The sequence below is a fragment of the Neoarius graeffei genome, chromosome 14 (assembly GCF_027579695.1).
Source record: "Neoarius graeffei isolate fNeoGra1 chromosome 14, fNeoGra1.pri, whole genome shotgun sequence".
NCBI lineage: Eukaryota > Metazoa > Chordata > Actinopteri > Siluriformes > Ariidae > Neoarius > Neoarius graeffei.
This window is the reverse complement of record NC_083582.1, coordinates 8,260,601-8,276,908: the sequence shown is the minus strand read 5'-3', so window position 1 is coordinate 8,276,908 and position 16,308 is coordinate 8,260,601. Positions and strand designations below refer to the sequence as shown.

Here is a 16,308-nt window from a genome sequence, read left to right as displayed (position 1 = left end):
AGCCCATCTTGACTGGCGAGAGTTGAGTCATTGAGGGGTTCTCAGAAATTCGACGTTCTTACTATCGGTGAGCGTGGCGAAGGAGTGCGGGGCACCCTTGAGCCGGAATTCTTCCAAAGGTAGTAGCAGCAATCTGTCCGCCACATCATGGCCACCCACGCGGCACAAGCGTTCCTTTCGTTGAGAAGAGGGCGACTGGATGAAGTTTGGGCTTCTCGCTGAGTTTTGGGAAACACTCCACAGCTCGAGCGGGGGCCTCCACTTTCCGAGTGCTCCAGTGGCGCAATAGGTTAGCGCACGGTACTTATACAGCAGTACATGTGAAGCCATGCCGAGGTTGTGAGTTTGATCCTCACCTGGAGCACTGTGTTTATGCATCGCCTCCAATCTTTCAGCGTGTGGCTGCATTAAACTTCAGTATGCACGTCAAGAGCACAAGTACTCTTGGTCTTGCCGTCATGTCCTGAGTCCGTCGACAAGGCAGAACCGGGTCCTTCTGCGTCATGTTTTCTCCAAGTCCGCAACTGTTTTTGTTCCCAATTGAACCAGCCAGCCCCTTGTGCACCATCCGGGCAAACCGAAGTACATCGTTTGTGTCGTGACCTGGTATCCAGGAACATTTTTCGGGGCTGTACTCTTCGAGTTGAGCAGGTCCTGGAGCTTAGCCTCTCTGCGCTGTGAGTCGAGAACCGTGTCGATTCAATGGGCACCTTGCCCCTTGAGCACCCACGGTTCTCCTGGCGCGCACGAGCGTTGCCCTTCTGCCAAGGGACAGCGGATTACTGGATCGAGACATGACACATGGAAGGAGGGAGAGAGCGCCAGGACTCCTTGGGTAGCTCAAGCGGATCCGTGACATCAGTGACGCATTGAAGAACAATGTACCGTAAGGCCCAATGTAAATTGGTGTGGACGCATTCTGCACCACTGTTCAACGTGGACGTCCCACGTGGACATCCAGACTCGATCACAAGGCCCGCGCTGCGGAGTGGTCTGCGTTGAGCGGTGAAATCTTAATAGCTTGGCACCACCTGTTCTAGGTGGTCATTGGTAGCCTCCCACACTGGGACGATGTGAATTGTTGGAAGTCTGGCAATGTATGAGGCCAACAGAGTTCGTTGTGGTGTCAGTCACGGGTGCGTGGGTGACCTGTAGCAGGTCCAGTGTGGGCCCAGGTGGTGAATTTGGGCTCCAGATGAGGGGAAAGGGGGCCTTCTTTGAGGGCATGGGCCAGGAGCGTGAAGACGGTTGGCACCGTTTATTTTTTCATCCAGATCCAAAGTTAGAGCACACACGAAGCGTGATTTGGGGAAAAGGAGCTTCTGGCTTGCAGGACAGAGCATCTGCCTCGCCATTCTTGGCGCTTGGAACGAAGGAACCAGAGAACGGGAAGCTCGTGAAAAACGCAGCCCATCTTGACTGGCGAGAGTTGAGTCATTGAGGGGTTCTCAGAAATTCGACGTTCTTACTATCGGTGAGCGTGGCGAAGGAGTGCGGGGCACCCTTGAGCCGGAATTCTTCCAAAGGTAGTAGCAGCAATCTGTCCGCCACATCATGGCCACCCACGCGGCACAAGCGTTCCTTTCGTTGAGAAGAGGGCGACTGGATGAAGTTTGGGCTTCTCGCTGAGTTTTGGGAAACACTCCACAGCTCGAGCGGGGGCCTCCCCTTTCAGAGTGCTCCAGTGGCGCAATAGGTTAGCGCACGGTACTTATACAGCAGTACATGTGAAGCCATGCCGAGGTTGTGAGTTCGATCCTCACCTGGAGCACTGTGTTTATGCATCGCCTCCAATCTTTAAGCGTGTGGCTGCATTAAACTTCCGTATGCACGTCAAGAGCACAAGTACTCTTGGTCTTGCCGTCATGTCCCGAGTCCGTCGACAAGGCAAAACCGGGTCCTTCTGCGTCACGTTTTCTCCATGTCCGCAACTGTTTTTGTTCCCAATTGAACCAGCCAGCCCCTCGTGCACCATCCGGGCAAACCCAAGTACATCGTTTGTGTCGTGACCTGGGATCCAGGAACATTTTTCGGGGCTGTACTCTTCGAGTTGAGCAGGTCCTGGAGCTTAGCCTCTCTGCGCTGTGAGTCGAGAACCGTGTCGATTCAATGGGCACCTTGCCCCTTGAGCACCCACGGTTCTCCTGGCGCGCACGAGCGTTGCCCTTTTGCCAAGGGACAGCGGATTACTGGATCGAGACATGACACATGGAAGGAGGGAGAGAGCGCCAGGACTCCTTGGGTAGCTCAAGCGGATCCGTGACATCACTGACGCATTGAAGAACAATGTACCGTAAGGCCCAATGTAAATTGGTGTGGACGCATTCTGCACCACTGTTCAACGTGGACGTCCCACGTGGACATCCGGACTCGATCACAAGGCCCGCGCTGCGGAGTGGTCTGCGTTGAGCGGTGAAATCTTAATAGCTTGGCACCACCTGTTCTAGGTGGTCATTGGTAGCCTCCCACACTGGGACGATGTGAATTGTTGGAAGTCTGGCAATGTATGAGGCCAACAGAGTTCGTTGTGGTGTCAGTCACGGGTGCGTGGGTGACCTGTAGCAGGTCCAGTGTGGGCCCAGGTGGTGAATTTGGGCTCCAGATGAGGGGAAAGGGGGCCTTCTTTGAGGGCATGGGCCAGGAGCGTGAAGACGGTTGGCACCGTTTATTTTTTCATCCAGATCCAAAGTTAGAGCACACACGAAGCGTGATTTGGGGAAAAGGAGCTTCTGGCTTGCAGGACAGAGCATCTGCCTCGCCATTCTTGGCGCTTGGAACGAAGGAACCAGAGAACGGGAAGCTCGTGAAAAACGCAGCCCATCTTGACTGGCGAGAGTTGAGTCATTGAGGGGTTCTCAGAAATTCGACGTTCTTACTATCGGTGAGCGTGGCGAAGGAGTGCGTGGCACCCTTGAGCCGGAATTCTTCCAAAGGTAGCAGCAGCAATCTGTCCGCCACATCATGGCCACCCACGCGGCACAAGCGTTCCTTTCGTTGAGAAGAGGGCGACTGGATGAAGTTTGGGCTTCTCGCTGAGTTTTGGGAAACACTCCACAGCTCGAGCAGGGGCTTCCCCTTTCAGCGTGCTCCAGTGGCGCAATAGGTTAGCGCACGGTACTTATACAGCAGTACATGTGAAGCCATGCCGAGGTTGTGAGTTCGATCCTCACCTGGAGCACTGTGTTTATGCATCGCCTCCAATCTTTAAGCGTGTGGCTGCATTAAACTTCCGTATGCACGTCAAGAGCACAAGTACTCTTGGTCTTGCCGTCATGTCCCGAGTCCGTCGACAAGGCAAAACCGGGTCCTTCTGCGTCACGTTTTCTGCATGTTGGCAACTGTTTTTGTTCCCAATTGAACCAGCCAGCCCCTCGTGCACCATCCGGGCAACCCAAGTACATCGTTTGTGTCGTGACCTGGGATCCAGGAACATTTTTCGGGGCTGTACTCTTCGAGTTGAGCAGGTCCTGGAGCTTAGCCTCTCTGCGCTGTGAGTCGAGAACCATGTCGATTCAATGGGCACCTTGCCCCTTGAGCACCCACGGTTCTCCTGGCGCGCACGAGCGTTGCCCTTTTGCCAAGGGACAGCGGATTACTGGATCGAGACATGACACATGGAAGGAGGGAGAGAGCGCCAGGACTCCTTGGGTAGCTCAAGCGGATCCGTGACATCACTGACGCATTGAAGAACAATGTACCGTAAGGCCCAATGTAAATTGGTGTGGACGCATTCTGCACCACTGTTCAACGTGGACGTCCCACGTGGACATCCGGACTCGATCACAAGGCCCGCGCTGCGGAGTGGTCTGCGTTGAGCGGTGAAATCTTAATAGCTTGGCACCACCTGTTCTAGGTGGTCATTGGTAGCCTCCCACACTGGGACGATGTGAATTGTTGGAAGTCTGGCAATGTATGAGGCCAACAGAGTTCGTTGTGGTGTCAGTCACGGGTGCGTGGGTGACCTGTAGCAGGTCCAGTGTGGGCCCAGGTGGTGAATTTGGGCTCCAGATGAGGGGAAAGGGGGCCTTCTTTGAGGGCATGGGCCAGGAGCGTGAAGACGGTTGGCACCGTTTATTTTTTCATCCAGATCCAAAGTTAGAGCACACACGAAGCGTGATTTGGGGAAAAGGAGCTTCTGGCTTGCAGGACAGAGCATCTGCCTCGCCATTCTTGGCGCTTGGAACGAAGGAACCAGAGAACGGGAAGCTCGTGAAAAACGCAGCCCATCTTGACTGGCGAGAGTTGAGTCATTGAGGGGTTCTCAGAAATTCGACGTTCTTACTATCGGTGAGCGTGGCGAAGGAGTGCGTGGCACCCTTGAGCCGGAATTCTTCCAAAGGTAGCAGCAGCAATCTGTCCGCCACATCATGGCCACCCACGCGGCACAAGCGTTCCTTTCGTTGAGAAGAGGGCGACTGGATGAAGTTTGGGCTTCTCGCTGAGTTTTGGGAAACACTCCACAGCTCGAGCAGGGGCTTCCCCTTTCAGAGTGCTCCAGTGGCGCAATAGGTTAGCGCACGGTACTTATACAGCAGTACATGTGAAGCCATGCCGAGGTTGTGAGTTCGATCCTCACCTGGCGCACTGTGTTTATGCATCGCCTCCAATCTTTAAGCGTGTGGCTGCATTAAACTTCCGTATGCACGTCAAGAGCACAAGTACTCTTGGTCTTGCCGTCATGTCCCGAGTCCGTCGACAAGGCAAAACCGGGTCCTTCTGCGTCACGTTTTCTCCATGTCGGCAACTGCTTTTGTACTCTTGGTCTTGCCGTCATGTCCCGAGTCCGTCGACAAGGCAAAACCGGGTCCTTCTGCGTCACGTTTTCTGCATGTTGGCAACTGTTTTTGTTCCCAATTGAACCAGCCAGCCCCTCGTGCACCATCCGGGCAAACCCAAGTACATCGTTTGTGTCGTGACCTGGGATCCAGGAACATTTTTCGGGGCTGTACTCTTCGAGTTGAGCAGGTCCTGGAGCTTAGCCTCTCTGCGCTGTGAGTCGAGAACTGTGTCGATTCAATGGGCACCTTGCCCCTTGAGCACCCACGGTTCTCCTGGCGCGCACGAGCGTTGCCCTTCTGCCAAGGGACAGCGGATTACTGGATCGAGACATGACACATGGAAGGAGGGAGAGAGCGCCAGGACTCCTTGGGTAGCTCAAGCGGATCCGTGACATCAGTGACGCATTGAAGAACAATGTACCGTAAGGCCCAATGTAAATTGGTGTGGACGCATTCTGCACCACTGTTCAACGTGGACGTCCCACGTGGACATCCGGACTCGATCACAAGGCCCGCGCTGCGGAGTGGTCTGCGTTGAGCGGTGAAATCTTAATAGCTTGGCACCACCTGTTCTAGGTGGTCATTGGTAGCCTCCCACACTGGGACGATGTGAATTGTTGGAAGTCTGGCAATGTATGAGGCCAACAGAGTTCGTTGTGGTGTCAGTCACGGGTGCGTGGGTGACCTGTAGCAGGTCCAGTGTGGGCCCAGGTGGTGAATTTGGGCTCCAGATGAGGGGAAAGGGGGCCTTCTTTGAGGGCATGGGCCAGGAGCGTGAAGACGGTTGGCACCGTTTATTTTTTCATCCAGATCCAAAGTTAGAGCACACACGAAGCGTGATTTGGGGAAAAGGAGCTTCTGGCTTGCAGGACAGAGCATCTGCCTCGCCATTCTTGGCGCTTGGAACGAAGGAACCAGAGAACGGGAAGCTCGTGAAAAACGCAGCCCATCCTGACTGGCGAGAGTTCAGTCATTGAGGGGTTCTCAGAAATTCGACGTTCTTACTATCGGTGAGCGTGGCGAAGGAGTGCGGGGCACCCTTGAGCCGGAATTCTTCCAAAGGTAGTAGCAGCAATCTGTCCGCCACATCATGGCCACCCACGCGGCACAAGCGTTCCTTTCGTTGAGAAGAGGGCGACTGGATGAAGTTTGGGCTTCTCGCTGAGTTTTGGGAAACACTCCACAGCTCGAGCGGGGGCTTCCCCTTTTGGAGTGCTCCAGTGGCGCAATAGGTTAGCGCACGGTACTTATACAGCAGTACATGTGAAGCCATGCCGAGGTTGTGAGTTCGATCCTCACCTGGAGCACTGTGTTTATGCATCGCCTCCAATCTTTCAGCGTGTGGCTGCATTAAACTTCAGTATGCACGTCAAGAGCACAAGTACTCTTGGTCTTGCCGTCATGTCCCGAGTCCGTCGACAAGGCAAAACAGGGTCCTTCTGCGTCACGTTTTCTCCATGTCCGCAACTGTTTTTGTTCCCAATTGAACCAGCCAGCCCCTCGTGCACCATCCGGGCAAACCCAAGTACATCGTTTGTGTCGTGACCTGGGATCCAGGAACATTTTTCGGGGCTGTACTCGTTCGAGTTGAGCAGGTCCTGGAGCTTAGCCTCTCTGCGCTGTGAGTCGAGAACCGTGTCGATTCAATGGGCACCTTGCCCCTTGAGCACCCACGGTTCTCCTGGCGCGCACGAGCGTTGCCCTTCTGCCAAGGGACAGCGGATTACTGGATCGAGACATGACACATGGAAGGAGGGAGAGAGCGCCAGGACTCCTTGGGTAGCTCAAGCGGATCCGTGACATCAGTGACGCATTGAAGAACAATGTACCGTAAGGCCCAATGTAAATTGGTGTGGACGCATTCTGCACCACTGTTCAACGTGGACGTCCCACGTGGACATCCGGACTCGATCACAAGGCCCGCGCTGCGGAGTGGTCTGCGTTGAGCGGTGAAATCTTAATAGCTTGGCACCACCTGTTCTAGGTGGTCATTGGTAGCCTCCCACACTGGGACGATGTGAATTGTTGGAAGTCTGGCAATGTATGAGGCCAACAGAGTTCGTTGTGGTGTCAGTCACGGGTGCGTGGGTGACCTGTAGCAGGTCCAGTGTGGGCCCAGTTGGTGAATTTGGGCTCCAGATGAGGGGAAAGGGGGCCTTCTTTGAGGGCATGGGCCAGGAGCGTGAAGACGGTTGGCACCGTTTATTTTTTCATCCAGATCCAAAGTTAGAGCACACACGAAGCGTGATTTGGGGAAAAGGAGCTTCTGGCTTGCAGGACAGAGCATCTGCCTCGCCATTCTTGGCGCTTGGAACGAAGGAACCAGAGAACGGGAAGCTCGTGAAAAACGCAGCCCATCTTGACTGGCGAGAGTTGAGTCATTGAGGGGTTCTCAGAAATTCGACGTTCTTACTATCGGTGAGCGTGGCGAAGGAGTGCGGGGCACCCTTGAGCCGGATTTCTTCCAAAGGTAGTAGCAGCAATCTGTCCGCCACATCATGGCCACCCACGCGGCACAAGCGTTCCTTTCGTTGAGAAGAGGGCGACTGGATGAAGTTTGGGCTTCTCGCTGAGTTTTGGGAAACACTCCACAGCTCGAGCGGGGGCCTCCCCTTTCAGAGTGCTCCAGTGGCGCAATAGGTTAGCGCACGGTACTTATACAGCAGTACATGTGAAGCCATGCCGAGGTTGTGAGTTCGATCCTCACCTGGAGCACTGTGTTTATGCATCGCCTCCAATCTTTAAGCGTGTGGCTGCATTAAACTTCCGTATGCACGTCAAGAGCACAAGTACTCTTGGTCTTGCCGTCATGTCCCGAGTCCGTCGACAAGGCAAAACCGGGTCCTTCTGCGTCACGTTTTCTGCATGTTGGCAACTGTTTTTGTTCCCAATTGAACCAGCCAGCCCCTCGTGCACCATCCGGGCAACCCAAGTACATCGTTTGTGTCGTGACCTGGGATCCAGGAACATTTTTCGGGGCTGTACTCTTCGAGTTGAGCAGGTCCTGGAGCTTAGCCTCTCTGCGCTGTGAGTCGAGAACCATGTCGATTCAATGGGCACCTTGCCCCTTGAGCACCCACGGTTCTCCTGGCGCGCACGAGCGTTGCCCTTTTGCCAAGGGACAGCGGATTACTGGATCGAGACATGACACATGGAAGGAGGGAGAGAGCGCCAGGACTCCTTGGGTAGCTCAAGCGGATCCGTGACATCACTGACGCATTGAAGAACAATGTACCGTAAGGCCCAATGTAAATTGGTGTGGACGCATTCTGCACCACTGTTCAACGTGGACGTCCCACGTGGACATCCGGACTCGATCACAAGGCCCGCGCTGCGGAGTGGTCTGCGTTGAGCGGTGAAATCTTAATAGCTTGGCACCACCTGTTCTAGGTGGTCATTGGTAGCCTCCCACACTGGGACGATGTGAATTGTTGGAAGTCTGGCAATGTATGAGGCCAACAGAGTTCGTTGTGGTGTCAGTCACGGGTGCGTGGGTGACCTGTAGCAGGTCCAGTGTGGGCCCAGTTGGTGAATTTGGGCTCCAGATGAGGGGAAAGGGGGCCTTCTTTGAGGGCATGGGCCAGGAGCGTGAAGACGGTTGGCACCGTTTATTTTTTCATCCAGATCCAAAGTTAGAGCACACACGAAGCGTGATTTGGGGAAAAGGAGCTTCTGGCTTGCAGGACAGAGCATCTGCCTCGCCATTCTTGGCGCTTGGAACGAAGGAACCAGAGAACGGGAAGCTCGTGAAAAACGCAGCCCATCTTGACTGGCGAGAGTTGAGTCATTGAGGGGTTCTCAGAAATTCGACGTTCTTACTATCGGTGAGCGTGGCGAAGGAGTGCGGGGCACCCTTGAGCCGGATTTCTTCCAAAGGTAGTAGCAGCAATCTGTCCGCCACATCATGGCCACCCACGCGGCACAAGCGTTCCTTTCGTTGAGAAGAGGGCGACTGGATGAAGTTTGGGCTTCTCGCTGAGTTTTGGGAAACACTCCACAGCTCGAGCGGGGGCCTCGCCTTTCAGAGTGCTCCAGTGGCGCAATAGGTTAGCGCACGGTACTTATACAGCAGTACATGTGAAGCCATGCCGAGGTTGTGAGTTCGATCCTCACCTGGAGCACTGTGTTTATGCATCGCCTCCAATCTTTCAGCGTTTGGCTGCATTAAACTTCCGTATGCACGTCAAGAGCACAAGTACTCTTGGTCTTGCCGTCATGTCCTGAGTCCGTCGACAAGGCAAAACAGGGTCCTTCTGCGTCACGTTTTCTCCATGTCGGCAACTGTTTTTGTTCCCAATTGAACCAGCCAGCCCCTCGTGCACCATCCGGGCAAACCCAAGTACATCGTTTGTGTCATGACCTGGGATCCAGGAACATTTTTCGGGGCTGTACTCTTCGAGTTGAGCAGGTCCTGGAGCTTAGCCTCTCTGCGCTGTGAGTCGAGAACCGTGTCGATTCAATGGGCACCTTGCCCCTTGAGCACCCACGGTTCTCCTGGCGCGCACGAGCGTTGCCCTTCTGCCAAGGGACAGCGGATTACTGGATCGAGACATGACACATGGAAGGAGGGAGAGAGCGCCAGGACTCCTTGGGTAGCTCAAGCGAATCCGTGACATCAGTGACGCATTGAAGAACAATGTACCGTAAGGCCCAATGTAAATTGGTGTGGACGCATTCTGCACCACTGTTCAACGTGGACGTCCCACGTGGACATCCGGACTCGATCACAAGGCCCGCGCTGCGGAGTGGTCTGCGTTGAGCGGTGAAATCTTAATAGCTTGGCACCACCTGTTCTAGGTGGTCATTGGTAGCCTCCCACACTGGGATGATGTGAATTGTTGGACGTCCCACGTGGACATCCGGACTCGATCACAAGGCCCGCGCTGCGGAGTGGTCTGCGTTGAGCGGTGAAATCTTAATAGCTTGGCACCACCTGTTCTAGGTGGTCATTGGTAGCCTCCCACACTGGGACGATGTGAATTGTTGGAAGTCTGGCAATGTATGAGGCCAACAGAGTTCGTTGTGGTGTCAGTCACGGGTGCGTGGGTGACCTGTAGCAGGTCCAGTGTGGGCCCAGGTGGTGAATTTGGGCTCCAGATGAGGGGAAAGGGGGCCTTCTTTGAGGGCATGGGCCAGGAGCGTGAAGACGGTTGGCACCGTTTATTTTTTCATCCAGATCCAAAGTTAGAGCACACACGAAGCGTGATTTGGGGAAAAGGAGCTTCTGGCTTGCAGGACAGAGCATCTGCCTCGCCATTCTTGGCGCTTGGAACGAAGGAACCAGAGAACGGGAAGCTCGTGAAAAACGCAGCCCATCTTGACTGGCGAGAGTTGAGTCATTGAGGGGTTCTCAGAAATTCGACGTTCTTACTATCGGTGAGCGTGGCGAAGGAGTGCGGGGCACCCTTGAGCCGGAATTCTTCCAAAGGTAGTAGCAGCAATCTGTCCGCCACATCATGGCCACCCACGCGGCACAAGCGTTCCTTTCGTTGAGAAGAGGGCGACTGGATGAAGTTTGGGCTTCTCGCTGAGTTTTGGGAAACACTCCACAGCTCGAGCGGGGGCCTCCCCTTTCAGAGTGCTCCAGTGGCGCAATAGGTTAGCGCACGGTACTTATACAGCAGTACATGTGAAGCCATGCCGAGGTTGTGAGTTCGATCCTCACCTGGAGCACTGTGTTTATGCATCGCCTCCAATCTTTAAGCGTGTGGCTGCATTAAACTTCCGTATGCACGTCAAGAGCACAAGTACTCTTGGTCTTGCCGTCATGTCCCGAGTCCGTCGACAAGGCAAAACCGGGTCCTTCTGCGTCACGTTTTCTCCATGTCCGCAACTGTTTTTGTTCCCAATTGAACCAGCCAGCCCCTCGTGCACCATCCGGGCAAACCCAAGTACATCGTTTGTGTCGTGACCTGGGATCCAGGAACATTTTTCGGGGCTGTACTCTTCGAATTGAGCAGGTCCTGGAGCTTAGCCTCTCTGCGCTGTGAGTCGAGAACCGTGTCGATTCAATGGGCACCTTGCCCCTTGAGCACCCACGGTTCTCCTGGCGCGCACGAGCGTTGCCCTTTTGCCAAGGGACAGCGGATTACTGGATCGAGACATGACACATGGAAGGAGGGAGAGAGCGCCAGGACTCCTTGGGTAGCTCAAGCGGATCCGTGACATCACTGACGCATTGAAGAACAATGTACCGTAAGGCCCAATGTAAATTGGTGTGGACGCATTCTGCACCACTGTTCAACGTGGACGTCCCACGTGGACATCCGGACTCGATCACAAGGCCCGCGCTGCGGAGTGGTCTGCGTTGAGCGGTGAAATCTTAATAGCTTGGCACCACCTGTTCTAGGTGGTCATTGGTAGCCTCCCACACTGGGACGATGTGAATTGTTGGAAGTCTGGCAATGTATGAGGCCAACAGAGTTCGTTGTGGTGTCAGTCACGGGTGCGTGGGTGACCTGTAGCAGGTCCAGTGTGGGCCCAGGTGGTGAATTTGGGCTCCAGATGAGGGGAAAGGGGGCCTTCTTTGAGGGCATGGGCCAGGAGCGTGAAGACGGTTGGCACCGTTTATTTTTTCATCCAGATCCAAAGTTAGAGCACACACGAAGCGTGATTTGGGGAAAAGGAGCTTCTGGCTTGCAGGACAGAGCATCTGCCTCGCCATTCTTGGCGCTTGGAACGAAGGAACCAGAGAACGGGAAGCTCGTGAAAAACGCAGCCCATCTTGACTGGCGAGAGTTGAGTCATTGAGGGGTTCTCAGAAATTCGACGTTCTTACTATCGGTGAGCGTGGCGAAGGAGTGCGTGGCACCCTTGAGCCGGAATTCTTCCAAAGGTAGCAGCAGCAATCTGTCCGCCACATCATGGCCACCCACGCGGCACAAGCGTTCCTTTCGTTGAGAAGAGGGCGACTGGATGAAGTTTGGGCTTCTCGCTGAGTTTTGGGAAACACTCCACAGCTCGAGCAGGGGCTTCCCCTTTCAGCGTGCTCCAGTGGCGCAATAGGTTAGCGCACGGTACTTATACAGCAGTACATGTGAAGCCATGCCGAGGTTGTGAGTTCGATCCTCACCTGGAGCACTGTGTTTATGCATCGCCTCCAATCTTTAAGCGTGTGGCTGCATTAAACTTCCGTATGCACGTCAAGAGCACAAGTACTCTTGGTCTTGCCGTCATGTCCCGAGTCCGTCGACAAGGCAAAACCGGGTCCTTCTGCGTCACGTTTTCTGCATGTTGGCAACTGTTTTTGTTCCCAATTGAACCAGCCAGCCCCTCGTGCACCATCCGGGCAACCCAAGTACATCGTTTGTGTCGTGACCTGGGATCCAGGAACATTTTTCGGGGCTGTACTCTTCGAGTTGAGCAGGTCCTGGAGCTTAGCCTCTCTGCGCTGTGAGTCGAGAACCATGTCGATTCAATGGGCACCTTGCCCCTTGAGCACCCACGGTTCTCCTGGCGCGCACGAGCGTTGCCCTTTTGCCAAGGGACAGCGGATTACTGGATCGAGACATGACACATGGAAGGAGGGAGAGAGCGCCAGGACTCCTTGGGTAGCTCAAGCGGATCCGTGACATCACTGACGCATTGAAGAACAATGTACCGTAAGGCCCAATGTAAATTGGTGTGGACGCATTCTGCACCACTGTTCAACGTGGACGTCCCACGTGGACATCCGGACTCGATCACAAGGCCCGCGCTGCGGAGTGGTCTGCGTTGAGCGGTGAAATCTTAATAGCTTGGCACCACCTGTTCTAGGTGGTCATTGGTAGCCTCCCACACTGGGACGATGTGAATTGTTGGAAGTCTGGCAATGTATGAGGCCAACAGAGTTCGTTGTGGTGTCAGTCACGGGTGCGTGGGTGACCTGTAGCAGGTCCAGTGTGGGCCCAGGTGGTGAATTTGGGCTCCAGATGAGGGGAAAGGGGGCCTTCTTTGAGGGCATGGGCCAGGAGCGTGAAGACGGTTGGCACCGTTTATTTTTTCATCCAGATCCAAAGTTAGAGCACACACGAAGCGTGATTTGGGGAAAAGGAGCTTCTGGCTTGCAGGACAGAGCATCTGCCTCGCCATTCTTGGCGCTTGGAACGAAGGAACCAGAGAACGGGAAGCTCGTGAAAAACGCAGCCCATCTTGACTGGCGAGAGTTGAGTCATTGAGGGGTTCTCAGAAATTCGACGTTCTTACTATCGGTGAGCGTGGCGAAGGAGTGCGTGGCACCCTTGAGCCGGAATTCTTCCAAAGGTAGCAGCAGCAATCTGTCCGCCACATCATGGCCACCCACGCGGCACAAGCGTTCCTTTCGTTGAGAAGAGGGCGACTGGATGAAGTTTGGGCTTCTCGCTGAGTTTTGGGAAACACTCCACAGCTCGAGCAGGGGCTTCCCCTTTCAGAGTGCTCCAGTGGCGCAATAGGTTAGCGCACGGTACTTATACAGCAGTACATGTGAAGCCATGCCGAGGTTGTGAGTTCGATCCTCACCTGGCGCACTGTGTTTATGCATCGCCTCCAATCTTTAAGCGTGTGGCTGCATTAAACTTCCGTATGCACGTCAAGAGCACAAGTACTCTTGGTCTTGCCGTCATGTCCCGAGTCCGTCGACAAGGCAAAACCGGGTCCTTCTGCGTCACGTTTTCTCCATGTCGGCAACTGCTTTTGTACTCTTGGTCTTGCCGTCATGTCCCGAGTCCGTCGACAAGGCAAAACCGGGTCCTTCTGCGTCACGTTTTCTGCATGTTGGCAACTGTTTTTGTTCCCAATTGAACCAGCCAGCCCCTCGTGCACCATCCGGGCAAACCCAAGTACATCGTTTGTGTCGTGACCTGGGATCCAGGAACATTTTTCGGGGCTGTACTCTTCGAGTTGAGCAGGTCCTGGAGCTTAGCCTCTCTGCGCTGTGAGTCGAGAACTGTGTCGATTCAATGGGCACCTTGCCCCTTGAGCACCCACGGTTCTCCTGGCGCGCACGAGCGTTGCCCTTCTGCCAAGGGACAGCGGATTACTGGATCGAGACATGACACATGGAAGGAGGGAGAGAGCGCCAGGACTCCTTGGGTAGCTCAAGCGGATCCGTGACATCAGTGACGCATTGAAGAACAATGTACCGTAAGGCCCAATGTAAATTGGTGTGGACGCATTCTGCACCACTGTTCAACGTGGACGTCCCACGTGGACATCCGGACTCGATCACAAGGCCCGCGCTGCGGAGTGGTCTGCGTTGAGCGGTGAAATCTTAATAGCTTGGCACCACCTGTTCTAGGTGGTCATTGGTAGCCTCCCACACTGGGACGATGTGAATTGTTGGAAGTCTGGCAATGTATGAGGCCAACAGAGTTCGTTGTGGTGTCAGTCACGGGTGCGTGGGTGACCTGTAGCAGGTCCAGTGTGGGCCCAGGTGGTGAATTTGGGCTCCAGATGAGGGGAAAGGGGGCCTTCTTTGAGGGCATGGGCCAGGAGCGTGAAGACGGTTGGCACCTTTTATTTTTTCATCCAGATCCAAAGTTAGAGCACACACGAAGCGTGATTTGGGGAAAAGGAGCTTCTGGCTTGCAGGACAGAGCATCTGCCTCGCCATTCTTGGCGCTTGGAACGAAGGAACCAGAGAACGGGAAGCTCGTGAAAAACGCAGCCCATCCTGACTGGCGAGAGTTCAGTCATTGAGGGGTTCTCAGAAATTCGACGTTCTTACTATCGGTGAGCGTGGCGAAGGAGTGCGGGGCACCCTTGAGCCGGAATTCTTCCAAAGGTAGTAGCAGCAATCTGTCCGCCACATCATGGCCACCCACGCGGCACAAGCGTTCCTTTCGTTGAGAAGAGGGCGACTGGATGAAGTTTGGGCTTCTCGCTGAGTTTTGGGAAACACTCCACAGCTCGAGCGGGGGCTTCCCCTTTCGGAGTGCTCCAGTGGCGCAATAGGTTAGTGCACGGTACTTATACAGCAGTACATGTGAAGCCATGCCGAGGTTGTGAGTTCGATCCTCACCTGGAGCACTGTGTTTATGCATCGCCTCCAATCTTTCAGCGTGTGGCTGCATTAAACTTCAGTATGCACGTCAAGAGCACAAGTACTCTTGGTCTTGCCGTCATGTCCCGAGTCCGTCGACAAGGCAAAACAGGGTCCTTCTGCGTCACGTTTTCTCCATGTCCGCAACTGTTTTTGTTCCCAATTGAACCAGCCAGCCCCTCGTGCACCATCCGGGCAAACCCAAGTACATCGTTTGTGTCGTGACCTGGGATCCAGGAACATTTTTCGGGGCTGTACTCGTTCGAGTTGAGCAGGTCCTGGAGCTTAGCCTCTCTGCGCTGTGAGTCGAGAACCGTGTCGATTCAATGGGCACCTTGCCCCTTGAGCACCCACGGTTCTCCTGGCGCGCACGAGCGTTGCCCTTCTGCCAAGGGACAGCGGATTACTGGATCGAGACATGACACATGGAAGGAGGGAGAGAGCGCCAGGACTCCTTGGGTAGCTCAAGCGGATCCGTGACATCAGTGACGCATTGAAGAACAATGTACCGTAAGGCCCAATGTAAATTGGTGTGGACGCATTCTGCACCACTGTTCAACGTGGACGTCCCACGTGGACATCCGGACTCGATCACAAGGCCCGCGCTGCGGAGTGGTCTGCGTTGAGCGGTGAAATCTTAATAGCTTGGCACCACCTGTTCTAGGTGGTCATTGGTAGCCTCCCACACTGGGACGATGTGAATTGTTGGAAGTCTGGCAATGTATGAGGCCAACAGAGTTCGTTGTGGTGTCAGTCACGGGTGCGTGGGTGACCTGTAGCAGGTCCAGTGTGGGCCCAGTTGGTGAATTTGGGCTCCAGATGAGGGGAAAGGGGGCCTTCTTTGAGGGCATGGGCCAGGAGCGTGAAGACGGTTGGCACCGTTTATTTTTTCATCCAGATCCAAAGTTAGAGCACACACGAAGCGTGATTTGGGGAAAAGGAGCTTCTGGCTTGCAGGACAGAGCATCTGCCTCGCCATTCTTGGCGCTTGGAACGAAGGAACCAGAGAACGGGAAGCTCGTGAAAAACGCAGCCCATCTTGACTGGCGAGAGTTGAGTCATTGAGGGGTTCTCAGAAATTCGACGTTCTTACTATCGGTGAGCGTGGCGAAGGAGTGCGGGGCACCCTTGAGCCGGAATTCTTCCAAAGGTAGTAGCAGCAATCTGTCCGCCACATCATGGCCACCCACGCGGCACAAGCGTTCCTTTCGTTGAGAAGAGGGCGACTGGATGAAGTTTGGGCTTCTCGCTGAGTTTTGGGAAACACTCCACAGCTCGAGCGGGGGCCTCCCCTTTCAGAGTGCTCCAGTGGCGCAATAGGTTAGCGCACGGTACTTATACAGCAGTACATGTGAAGCCATGCCGAGGTTGTGAGTTCGATCCTCACCTGGAGCACTGTGTTTATGCATCGCCTCCAATCTTTCAGCGTTTGGCTGCATTAAACTTCAGTATGCACGTCAAGAGCACAAGTACTCTTGGTCTTGCCGTCATGTCCCGAGTCCGTCGACAAGGCAAAACAGGGTCCTTCTG

General features: G+C 54.6%; 1 protein-coding gene and 12 non-coding genes across 15 annotated transcripts in view; 12 read left to right on the top strand and 1 right to left on the bottom strand.

The window, feature by feature from the left end:
- The window catches only part of cpxm2 (carboxypeptidase X (M14 family), member 2), a 164,320-nt gene that overhangs the window by 46,478 nt on the left and 101,534 nt on the right, over positions 1–16,308 (bottom strand). The gene's annotated exons all lie outside the window — the stretch shown is intronic.
- trnai-uau (transfer RNA isoleucine (anticodon UAU)) lies at positions 272–364 on the top strand. The gene is given in 2 exon segments: positions 272–309; positions 329–364. It is a non-coding gene; the product is annotated as a tRNA-Ile (tRNA).
- On the top strand, positions 1,679–1,771 carry trnai-uau (transfer RNA isoleucine (anticodon UAU)). The gene is given in 2 exon segments: positions 1,679–1,716; positions 1,736–1,771. It is a non-coding gene; the product is annotated as a tRNA-Ile (tRNA).
- trnai-uau (transfer RNA isoleucine (anticodon UAU)) lies at positions 3,086–3,178 on the top strand. Its single transcript is given in 2 exon segments — positions 3,086–3,123; positions 3,143–3,178. It is a non-coding gene; the product is annotated as a tRNA-Ile (tRNA).
- trnai-uau (transfer RNA isoleucine (anticodon UAU)) lies at positions 4,492–4,584 on the top strand. Its single transcript is given in 2 exon segments — positions 4,492–4,529; positions 4,549–4,584. It is a non-coding gene; the product is annotated as a tRNA-Ile (tRNA).
- Positions 5,993–6,085, top strand: trnai-uau (transfer RNA isoleucine (anticodon UAU)). Its single transcript is given in 2 exon segments — positions 5,993–6,030; positions 6,050–6,085. It is a non-coding gene; the product is annotated as a tRNA-Ile (tRNA).
- On the top strand, positions 7,401–7,493 carry trnai-uau (transfer RNA isoleucine (anticodon UAU)). Its single transcript is given in 2 exon segments — positions 7,401–7,438; positions 7,458–7,493. It is a non-coding gene; the product is annotated as a tRNA-Ile (tRNA).
- trnai-uau (transfer RNA isoleucine (anticodon UAU)) lies at positions 8,807–8,899 on the top strand. The gene is given in 2 exon segments: positions 8,807–8,844; positions 8,864–8,899. It is a non-coding gene; the product is annotated as a tRNA-Ile (tRNA).
- On the top strand, positions 10,359–10,451 carry trnai-uau (transfer RNA isoleucine (anticodon UAU)). Its single transcript is given in 2 exon segments — positions 10,359–10,396; positions 10,416–10,451. It is a non-coding gene; the product is annotated as a tRNA-Ile (tRNA).
- Positions 11,766–11,858, top strand: trnai-uau (transfer RNA isoleucine (anticodon UAU)). The gene is given in 2 exon segments: positions 11,766–11,803; positions 11,823–11,858. It is a non-coding gene; the product is annotated as a tRNA-Ile (tRNA).
- On the top strand, positions 13,172–13,264 carry trnai-uau (transfer RNA isoleucine (anticodon UAU)). The gene is given in 2 exon segments: positions 13,172–13,209; positions 13,229–13,264. It is a non-coding gene; the product is annotated as a tRNA-Ile (tRNA).
- trnai-uau (transfer RNA isoleucine (anticodon UAU)) lies at positions 14,673–14,765 on the top strand. Its single transcript is given in 2 exon segments — positions 14,673–14,710; positions 14,730–14,765. It is a non-coding gene; the product is annotated as a tRNA-Ile (tRNA).
- trnai-uau (transfer RNA isoleucine (anticodon UAU)) lies at positions 16,081–16,173 on the top strand. The gene is given in 2 exon segments: positions 16,081–16,118; positions 16,138–16,173. It is a non-coding gene; the product is annotated as a tRNA-Ile (tRNA).